At 42.3% G+C, this 11,783-nt stretch overlaps 1 protein-coding gene across 1 annotated transcript in view; it reads right to left on the reverse strand.

Annotated features, from left to right (window-relative positions):
• Positions 1-11,783, reverse strand: part of Sox5 (SRY (sex determining region Y)-box 5) — a 710,484-nt gene that overhangs the window by 652,300 nt on the left and 46,401 nt on the right. The window contains exon 2 of the mRNA XM_013025067.1: positions 9,864-9,930. The gene's annotated coding sequence lies outside the window, so the exon portion shown is untranslated. The remainder of the gene's footprint in view (positions 1-9,863; positions 9,931-11,783) is intronic.

Genomic DNA, 11,783 nt, shown 5'->3' on the forward strand with positions numbered 1-11,783 from the left:
ACAGGATCCCTGGGCAATGTCAAGCAGTTACAATCCTATGTCTTTATTCAAACACAAAAGCACACACACACATGCATGCGTGTGCATGCACACACACACACACACACACATACCAGCAATTTTCTACTGGCATCTTCTCTGCACATACCATCTTATCCTGTTTTCTGTCCCCTATTATAGCTTCTCTCTAATATGCCTTGTACAAAATTGATGAAATTTGATTTTTGCCTATTCTTGAGTCATAAATATACAGGTCCTTGGGAATCGTTAGCTGGTTCTTGTTCAATTCATATAGCCTTACTATCACACCAATTTATTTTTTGCCGTACACGCACACGCATATTTATATTTATATTTTTTAAGAAACTGACTCAAGTACAGCAATTAAAATACATTACCAGAGTACAAGTGAAATTTGGAATACCGCCAACATTTGCCAGAACTTATAATTTTCTTTTATTCCGAGGGGAAGAGAAAAAGAGAGAGGGGGGAAAAAAGAGTTTTGACATCTTTGTGCAAAACAATCACTAACCGTTACTTACCATTTCAGAGAAATAACTGTTTTAATCATGACCTTTCAGCTGTCCTTGATTGAAAAAAATTGGCCACCTACAGAAATAATTCTGTGCGGCCCTCATCTCCCAGCTGATTGATGGACTCCTGTGGCTTTGTATGTTCACAATTATAAATAAAACTATATAAAAGTGGCAGGGCTTCGTATCCATCGAACTGGATGAGAATAAAACCGTTCTATTTCACAACACAAGGAACTTTCTTTAAATGACATCTTTGTCATTGAACCTGTATCAAAATCAAATGGCACATTTTTTTCCCCCTCTGCTTAAATGTATATTCTTTGGTCACCGTTCGCTACAACCATTAATTTAGCATCAATTGTGTAAAAGCCACTGTATTATACTCTGTTGGGGGTAAGGGGCTGTGGATAAATTGTCTTCTGTATTTAGAAACACTATTATCTGATGAAATCCTCAACCAGGGAACAGAGAAGAAATGAAGAGCCATGCTACTTGCAGATATCTACTGAGGATAAAAACATGGTATGGAACCACGCCTGAAATCCTAGCAGAAATCAGAGGGTCACAGATTGAAGCCAAGCCTGGGTAGAAAAATCTCCAAGATGCTTAGTTCCCACTTAGTAGCCCAAAGCTGGAAGTAGCTCTTTTAGCTCAAGTAGTGAAGCACCAAGTGTGACTGACAAAGCTAAACAAGAGAGTGAGGTTTAGAGATCACTTTCCAGGATGGGCACACAGAAAAATAAACAGAAAACCTGGGTTTGGTTAAATGTATTGACATAAGAAATATACACTTTGCCTGGAATTAGGGGTTCCCTAGCTACTGCGGAGGCTGAGATTGGAGGATTGCACTTCCACGCCAGACTGAATCGAAAAGGAAAGCCCTGAGACTCTCCAATTAACCAGCAAAAAGCCCGAAGTGGAGGTGTGGTTCAAGCGGTAGAGGACCAGGTTTGAAGGGAGAGAAACAAAATCAAACAGACCCTGAGTTCAAGCCCCAGAAACAACATAAATAAAATAGGTCAGAATATGTGAGTGGTTTTTGTGTCAAGATAGGAATATTACGTTACACTAGCTCTCTCCACACAAAGATTCCAACCTTGGTCTGTGAGATTTCTCACAAAAAAAAAAAAAATAAAACAAAGCTTCACCCTATCGGCGGAAGATTTCCCACTGAGTGGATGAACCAGGAAAATAGAACTGCCATTCAGAACTCCATTAGAAGTTTATTGAAGCTCTGTTAGGTTAGAAAGCTTTTAGGAGTTCAGCATAAATCATTCAATACACTGAAACAACAGAAGAAAAAAAGAACTTAAAAAGATTTTTCCCTTTGTATTCAATTTCTATGAGTGATATCCAACTTACAACCTTCAGCTCGACCCAGAAATTGAATTAATCAATACGATTACCTTTTAGAAATCCCTTTGGTCATCTATACGAGTTCCTGGTCCACAAAGAAAGAGCAGAGATGGGAAATTTGGGTGTCGAGATTCAGTTAAACCAAAGGCCTGCGCATTAGAAATGGGCACAGAACATTCTGACACTGTGTTATGAAGGATTACAAAAAAAAAAAAAATTAAGTGATCCTTTTCTCTAAGACACAAAACACGAATTGTAACCTAAAAACAATTACTTTTACAAATAAAAAAAAGCAAACCTACCAAAAGAATTCAAACGATCAGATCATAAAGTGTAAGGAAAAATAATGATATAGGATTTAAAAAAAACTCTCTATGAAGTCATCTAAAGGAAGTAAAGTCACCGTTGTAAAAATCCATTCATTGCTTGTAAAATGCCATTTACAGCGAAATTTAGCTCACTTTCTGTTGCTGAAAATGCCTTAGGAGTATTGTAAGGTCATGATTTCAGTAAACAAATAATAGAGAAGCTAAGGCAATTATTCAGCTAATTTAGAGCCAGACAATTTCATCATGTAAGATAGTCACATAATAAGAGCAAACAGATTTTAGTATTATCTGTATCATGTAGATAGTTTGGTGTCTATGAAAGTCTTTAGGAAATTTCGGTACTGAACATGGAAAGAAACAAACTCATTACATCTGCCTAGTTAGAAACAAAATAATTCCTCAAGCTGGGCGCTGGTGGCTCACGCCTGTCATCCTAGCAACTCAGAAGGCTGAGATCTGAGGATCACAGTTCAAATCCAGCCCAAGCAGAAGACTCTGAATTCCAATGTATCACCCCCTCCCCCCAAAAAAGAAAGAAAAGGAAAAAAACACAAAGTCAAAGTGGAGAGGTGGTTCAAGTGGTAGAGTACCAGCTTAAGCAAAAAGGCTGAAAGTGTGCCCAGGCCCTAAATCAAGCCCTGTCTCAGTATATCTATCTATCTATCTATCTATCTATCTATCTATCTATCTATCTATCTATCTATATCTATATATATATATAAAACACATTACAAATATATATACTATAATATGCATTACACACCATATAAAATGATAGATAGTATATACATTATGTATGTTTTATATAATGTTATACATTATATATTACATATCTACATTATGTAAAATATAATGTATAACATATATAATAATGTATAATATGTAAATAATACATAATATAATATATAGTATATGTACTATATACTATATATTATATATAACATATATATTATATATGTTATACATTATATATACATATGTGTGTGTGTATATATATATATATATATATATATATATATAATATCTCTGTCTGGCCTATACTCACTACCCAAATCTTCTCTTCTGAAATTAAATCAAATCTCCACAAGAATATACAAAACTTGGTTAATTTTCGATGTCAGTTAACTCTTCTTAATTTAAAAAAAAAAGAAAATGGCCAATCTCTTCAACTGGTTAGAAAACAACTTGTGTAAAGGTTTTATCACGGAATATTTCCACACACTACCTGGGGAGAAAACCTTAAAGAGCTCATAATGGCTCTCAAACTCCCAATTGCAGGAGGCCAGGAAATAAAACTTTATTTGGTTTGGATTTGGTTGCGAAGGGCATCATCCTTACAACAAAGCAGCAGAATCCATTTCGACCCAGACGGTATTACACTGAAACTCATATTCACAGCGAGGTGTCTGGATCAACGCTGTTGGAGAAGGAGCCGAGTTAGCCTTGAGTTAGTGAATCCCCACTCCAGTGTCATGAATTCCCTGGAAGACACTCCAGGCACAGGACGGCATTTTCTTCACGGAGAAAGTGGGAGCTTTGGAGAAGTTTCGTTTCCATGCCATGGGACGTGGCCAAAGACGGAAAATTCTAGATGCTCACATACCGTGGGGCCCAAGGGGGACAGAGTTAGGAGAGAATCACAAAGGTGTGCTACCAAAGTGCTTTTGCCCATGCATATAAAATAATAAACATAATGAAACGAACTCCGAAGACATGGAAACAAAGGTCTTCTCTCTTAAGCTGGGTTTTCATTTCCCTTCTGATGACTCTGTAGTCTGCAGTTGATGGAGCCTATACTCATGAGCACATCTGTGGTGGGGTGGGGTGGGGGAAGGAAAAGTGGGTGAAATGATGCACTGGGCGTTATGGAGGTGAACTCTGTAGATTGTGAGAGGAGGAGGGGGGGAGATCGGGGAACAGGTTACACTATGCCCAAGGAAATATACTTAATATCCGCCATATGTGAAGGTAATCTGGATGTCTAAAACAACAATGAAGTAAATTGGGGGGGGAAAGAAGACCCAAAGTTTCTTTAGTTATTTTTTTTTAAGCATTGATCGGTTCATCCACCCATTTCATAGTCTACGAGCTTCTCCTTTTGCTTTGGTTTAAATGTGAACAACCATCCTCTGGTGAGGAGGGAGACAGGACTCAGTAAGGACAGGGACTTTTAGTTCTTTGATGTAGAAGATAGACCATCAACAAACAAAACTCAGGTTAGGGTCCACGTGCGAATGTATCCCTTCTCTTTCCTGCTTAGATCATCGTGAAGCGTTTCTGGACAGATCTACGGCATGTGGCATCTGCAATTTGAGTTTTCAGTGTCCCCCCCCTCACCCCGTCACCCCCTGCCCCAAAATATCTGTGATACATCAGGCCTGGTCTCTAGCCACTGGGCTCTTAGGAGCTGGTGGCATCTGTAAGAGGTGTAGCCTACTGGGCGCTGTAGCTCACGCCTGTAATCCCAGACTTCTTTCTCATAAAACTCAAGTGAGCTCTCTACTCATTGATCTGGATCTACAGGAAAACTGTGTGTGTGTGTGTGTGTGTGTGTGTGTGTGTGTGAGTGTGTGTGTGTGCGTGTGTGGTCATCCTTAGATCTTCTGTCTGTGGGTATGCGGAAAATGAATCCACTCCATGTTGGATTTTCTGCCAGCCGCATGAACATGTCTGTGTCTTTTCTATTTCTCATTGAGACCCCAGTACGGTGACCTCTGATCTCATCTCCTCGTCTGATTCATGGAAGTATTCATCTCTCTATAGTCCTTCTCACTGAGGTAATCAGAAACTGTGGTTTCCATAGGGGAAAAAAAACCCAAACACTGTTTATAAATAATCATGGAAAATGTTGGATTTTTGGGGGTGGTAGTACTTTTGATGGAGGGAAGTAGAATCCCAGGAAATAGAAATGTTCCATGCTGGGAGGAGGGCTTTATCCTTTAACTGGGGGTGGGGAAAGACGGAGGGCTTTATCCTTTAACTGGGGGTGGGGAAAGACAGCCTTTTAGACAATCCTGTGGTACATGGGGTGTGGACGGAGATTACAGAGAGAGCTGCTAAGAGAGGCTGCGTTGACCTGGCTTTATCAGACAGAATGCTGAGAATCCCAACAGTTCTTCCTGCTAGGGGGACGTAGCCATAGCCCAAGCCTGGTTGCCCGGTTTAAGGTTAGGAGAGTTTCCAGCCCGGTCTCTAGAGACTAGGGACCACACCAGGGCTAGGCTATAATGCCCCAGAACAACATAACTGAGGGCTTCCTGACATCCCCCCCCACACACCAGTAGCTCACTCCTATAATCCTAGCTACTCAGGAGGCTGAGATCCGAGGTTCACGGTTCAAAGACGTGAGTTCAAGCCCAGCCTCCTCTAGCCATGCATGCACATACAAGAGTTGAGGGCCAGAAAAGTAGACAACACTGTCCCACACTGCCCTCTCCTCCTCGAAAGGATTTCACACCTCAAGATCTAGATCCTAGCACCCCCACAAATCGGAGTTGTCCCTTCAGATTCCATAATGAAACGATGCCACTGTGTATCAACACCACGACGGGCCAATGATCTTGGAACCATCGATGGAACCAGTGACTGTCAGAATTTCCCTGTCTTGCTGGGGGGGCGGGGGGGGGGCTCGAGGAGCGACAGTTCATCAGGAAAAGGACGACAACTTTCACCCTTCCCCATGTGTCAGGGAGGGAAGAGGTTCAAAGGAGTGTCTTGGAATGCAGCCCCAAGCCAGCAGATTGTGCTGGGTAGAAATAACACTAGTCTGTCTAGGTAAGATCAATGCCAATGGGTTCCAACTAAAATTAGAAGAAAAAAAAAAAAAACCAGAAGAAGCAGGGAGACAGTACCTTGGCTCCTGTTTCTGTTGGAGACAAAACTCTAACTCCCGCTAAAGCCAAATGATGGCAATTGAATTCCTGCTGTCAAGAGGACACTGGCAAAACCAACATGGTTTTGTTAGCCAGAAGAGCTTACTCACTTGGTGGGGGTAGATGTGGAGGGGGGAGTAGGGGGGAGGGCAGGGGGCTGGGAGGGGGGGCGGTAGTCATAGCTGAAATGTGTGCATGCATTGATCCCAAAGAAGGTGACTTCGAAAACAAAACGCAGGCAGATTGTCAGAGACAAAGGAGGAGCAGGAGAGCTTTCCTAGTGTAGCCTATTTCTTATGAACGAGAGTATTATATTTAGGATGCTCTCCCCTCCCCCACCCCAATAAAAAACAACGACCTCCAACAGGAAGACAGACCGGCTTCGCTGAAGCCACCCAACGCCACCAAACGGAGCGTGTGATACCGCACGCGCGTGCATTTCAACAAATCTCTAATTTTGTTCTAATCTGCTCTTGTGTCACGGGGCACCCTGCCATCGGGGGAAGGAATCTGGGCTGGGAATCAGGGAATCTGGGGATGGTTTTCCTGGCTCTGTCACTTATTAAAATCTGGAAGAGGATGTGGAATTTAACCTCTCTGTGCTCTGTCTACAAACTCTGACTAGGGAGGGAAGGGCTCTCCGGTTCTCTGCTGATGGACGGCGACTTCTATCGTTAGGGATTAGGAGACATGCGAAATTGTGTAGGGATATATTCTTTTTTCTCTCTCTCTCTAAGACATATTTAGAGGAGATCTTTCATAAATCCTGAATTTTGGAAGTCAAACACACACACACACACACACACACACACACACACACACACACTGATCTACTCTGCCATGGTACTAGATATATTTCCAGACGCAATGAGAGAAAGTCAGCTGTGTTTGAGGATGCAGTAACCTTCCAGACCATGCTATAGAGATGGCTTCCACTAACTGTGCTTCTTCGAAGAAAGACCACTGGACTTCAGGACAGATGTTTCTCAGAAACCACAGGATAACACACAAAAGCAAAGAACTGTGAACGATTTCAGGAGAGGCCTACAGCAGCAGCCCAGAAGATACAACCCAGGCCTCCACCATGTTTGTTTTTTTAAATACTTCATTTCACATAGATAATTCTACGGTTGCTCCTACTTTAAGCTCCAGGGTCCTCCACAATTCTCTGCTTTTTATGCCTATCATCCATCTGTATGGAAAGCTAGGCAGTGTTTCCTAGAGCCAGGGGGATGAGTTGCTGCTCAAATGGCGGTGACATTCATTTCTTTTATTGGTGGTTGACTCGCCATGGGGGCCTCTAGCAGAGAGTTATCTGCATGCGAGTTTAAACCATAAGGCATTGGCCTGGTTGTGGTTCTGCTTTTATTTCTTCTTGTTGGTGGTGGTGGTGGTCGTGGGGCTTGAACTCTGGGCCTAGGCACTGTCCTGAGCTCTTTTGCTCAAGGCTAGTGCTCTACCATGTTGAGCCACAGAGCCATTTCCACTTTCATTGGAGAGAAGAGTCTCACAGACTTGCCTGGCTTTGAACTGTGGTCCTCAAATCTCAGTCTCCCAAGTAGCTAGGATGACAGGCAGGAGCTGCAGACCAGCACTTGGTTTCCGGCCGACATTATATCCTCTGAGTGTAGTTTATGTACAAGGGTTGTACTACAAGACTTGGAAAGAGAATGAAATGTGATTTCCTTTCTGATCTAAGAGGGAAAATCAAAAGCTGTTCTTTCCCCCCCCCTCTTTTAATCTGTCCTTAGAATTCAAGTCTGTTGCTCCCAAAACTCTATCAACATCCTGTTAAATACCCATCAATCTGTCCAATATAACCCTGTTCACACATAGCCCCTAAGAAATGTTCATATTAACTGTAAAATGCATTCACATGATACCTCCATCCAATTTGGCCTTTATTGTTGTATGTCAGGGAGGAAAAAAAAATAAAAGCATTACTTTAACTCTTTAAAAAAATGATAATATCGCGTTCTTTAGATAAGTGCCGCTGAATCGTTATTGAAATTCTGATAGCATTTGCCTTCTTGGAGAAAGCAAATTACCTGTGATGAACAGTCTAAATAATTACTTTTAAAACAAAAGCTTCTTTATTTTTTTTTCTTGCTTATTTCACTTCGGAGTCCCGACTCAGCAGGACTACGGATATTTTTTTTTATTATTAAAATTGTCTTCTGACTATTAATGTCAGGGCGTCTATTAGCACAGGCAAAGTGATGGCAGTTTGACTCTGATTTCTAATGTTGGGAGTTCATCCAGACAGCAAAAGAGCCAGAATTATGTTGTGTATTCGACTATGTTATCAACACTTCGCTTCCTAATGATTCCTAGTGACAGCATTTCAAATATGATGGGTCAGGCTTACACAGGAAAACTAATCACGGTGCTTCCAAAACCAAAGACACCTCTTTCTCTCCTCCTCCTCCTCCATCTCCCTCCCCAAAGCCCCTCCAAAAACAAGGATAAATGCTTCTTCTAGCCACATATTGGTTGGAATGATTGGGTGAGCTCTTCCTCCAGAATCTACTCTTTCTCTCTCTGGGCCTGCAGGATCACCTGACTGACATCCACACCCCCTCACCAAAGGGCAACAGAAAAACTTTCTCTCAGAGGGATGGGACTTTGTGTCAACCACCCGGCAGAAGTTCAAGATGATGTCTTTTCCCCGCCATGGCTTTTATTTCCCCCTGGGATAGTCATCGCCAGACCTGACTCACTTGCCAAATAGACTGATGCCACAAACCAGCAGCGGTTAAGATCCCTCCCTGCTCCTTCTTGAGAGAAAAGCAATAAGCAACTGTGCCAAGCACCTGTGTGTGTGTGTGAGTGTGTGTGTGAGTGTGTGTGAGCCTCCCTTTCCTGGTACTCTCGTAGTACCAGACACAGGGAGAGCACTGCTCTTCAAAGTTGGATTTCTGTTCCAAATCTTCCCAGGAGTCATCTGATAGCAATTATGTGGGTGGCGATTTCTAGAAAGTCAGTCTGTTTAACTTGTCCAAGAGGGGGATGCGAATCCTTCCCGAGTGGAACATTTCACTTTAAGTAGCTAAAGGTAAACAGGAATCGTGGATCTTTCTGGGTTTTCTTTAAGAGTCACGTTCCACTCCACCCCCCCTTCAAAGGCAAATCAACCATGCTGAGGAAGAGGGGCTTTGGTGAGGGCCCAACCCCCAGGTGGCATCATCTAGCTCCAATCACATCCATGTTGCCTCGTCAAGCACTGGTGGCTCCCGGCCACCATCGAACAACCCAGGAGGCTAAACTCTAGAGCATGGCCGTTGGAGGCCAACCCAGGGAAGAAACATGCATTGGACTCCATCTCTGAAGCAACCAAGGAACAAGGCTGGAGGCAGAGCTCAAGTGGTAGAATGCCTCTAGCAAGAACAAGGCCCCAGTGCAATCCCCAGTACCACCAAAAAGAAAGAAAATCATAACAACAACAACAACAATAATAATAGAACGATGCAGAAGAAAAGTCAGACATAATGTTGTGTCGGCTTGCATTCACTACCACACATGAATGAATGAATGAATGAATGAATGCATATACAAGTGATTTTTCAATACCTCTCCCCCCCCAAACCCAATTCCATAACTTGGAAATAACCTAGAATCCCCAAGTACTGGGCTTCTAGTACTAGGCGTGAGTAGCAAAATGGCGTCTACCCAGTAAACACACAGAAGCATTGGGTGAGCAGCGAGAGATCTGAGGAGCTTAGAATGATGGTAGATTAACAATCGGCAAATAATCATTCAAATGTCCTGACCTGCTCTGCCTCCCAGGGCAACCTCTCCCGCTTCTGGTGTCCGGAAGGTAATATACTTCGTGCAGTGCTAAAAGAAAAGAAAAGAAACCTATCATCAACTGAGAAATCAAAGTCATTCCTAAATCGTCTGGTGGAAAACAAACCAACACAACACGTTAAGCATCATAAAGACAGTCAAAGGAGATTTCTACAACAAGTAGAAATTTTACGAGGTGTGTGTGTGTGTGTGTGTGTGTGTGTGTGAGGGTCCTGGGGCTTAAAGTCAGGGCTGTCCCTGAGCTTTTGTGCTCAAGGCTAGTGCTCTACCATTTGAACCATACTTCTCCTTATGGCATTTTGCTGGTTCGTTGGAAATAAGAGCCTCGTGAATTTTCCTGCTCAGGCTGGCTTTGAGAATGACAACGTTCACATCTCAGCCTCCTGAGTAGCTAGGATTACAGGTGTGAACGACAGCAGCTGGCTAGCATTTTTGTTTAGACCAGACAAAATGGTAGAATCACAGGGGATCATGCTATTTGCTGCCCAACGGATGACCAATGAACCATAAAGACAGAAGCTTTTATTCAAGGCATTTTGGAATATTGTGACAAGCGAAGTGCAAAGTAATCAAACATCTATTAAATCAGTTAAACCACGGTTACATTGTTAATTGAGTTTCGGGAGCCTGTGTGTGCATGCGTGTACAAACTCACACGCATGTTCGTACAAGTCTCCATTGTCGTCCTGGATTTTCTTTCACTGAAAGAGACAGTCACAGCCCTTTTATGGTTCACGGTAGTTAACTTAAAATGCGCTCATAATGAAACATTATTATTGCTACAGTACTTCAGGGAACATATTATAAGGGACACTTCAATTTATTAAATACCATCTACTTGCATTTTGCAAAGTACAGGGCCATGTTGTTCTATGAGATTAAGCGTAGGAATGAATACTTCAAAGGCAGCAGACAATTTTCAGGTTAAAAAAATAATACAAAGAAGCTGGGTGCCAGTGGCTCACACCTGTCATCCCAGCTACTCAAGAGACTGAGATCTGAGGATCGTGGTTCAAAGCCAAGCAGGGCAGGAAAGTCCATGAGACTCTTCTCTCCAATAAGCCACCAGAAAACCAGAAGTGGTGCTGTGGCTCAAGTGGTAGAGCACCAGCCTTGAGCAAAAGCAGCTCAGGGACAGCGCCCAGGCCCTGAGTTCAAGCCCCCAAACTGACCAAAAAAAAGTAACACACAGAGCAAAATCAAAACAGACCCATGTTATTTATACTCGGTGGTTTTATCACCATGAAGATAGAATTTAATCACTGGATCTATGAAAGAAGAAAACTCTATGCTTGGGGAAACTTAACTTACTGAAGCATTATTTTTTCAACTAGATGTGAGAGTTTTATAAGCTTATTATGAGAACAGAATTCTAAAATGTTTTCAGTACATGTATTGACATTTTGTTATGATATTTACTATTTATTTATGAATGTACAGTATTTACTGCATTCATTGGTTATTTTCTGGTATTTAAACTTGTGGGAAGCAAATCCTATGATTTCAAGATATTAAAGCATTTATTAATGACGGTAGTAATAGGGTTGCTAAATATTAATAGTAAGAGCTGTGTGCTGGTGGCTTGCACCTGTGATCCTAGCTACTCAGGAAACTGAGATCTCAGGATCATGGTGCAAACCCAGACTGGGCAGGAAAGTCTGTGAGACTCTTCTCTCCAGTGAACCAGCAAAAATCCAGAAGTGGAACTGTGGCTCACAGTGGTAGTGCGCCAGCCTTGAGCACAAAAGCTCAGGGACAGCGCCCAGGCCTGGAGTTCAAGCCTAAGTAAAATAAGTGAATAAATAAATAAATGAAAGATAGAAAAGGAAGGACGGAAGGAAGGAAGGAAGGAAGGAAGGAAGGAAGGAAGGAAGGAAGGAAGG

The sequence above is a fragment of the Dipodomys ordii genome, unplaced genomic scaffold (genome assembly GCF_000151885.1).
Source record: "Dipodomys ordii isolate 6190 unplaced genomic scaffold, Dord_2.0 Scaffold81, whole genome shotgun sequence".
Taxonomy (NCBI): Eukaryota; Metazoa; Chordata; class Mammalia; order Rodentia; family Heteromyidae; genus Dipodomys; species Dipodomys ordii.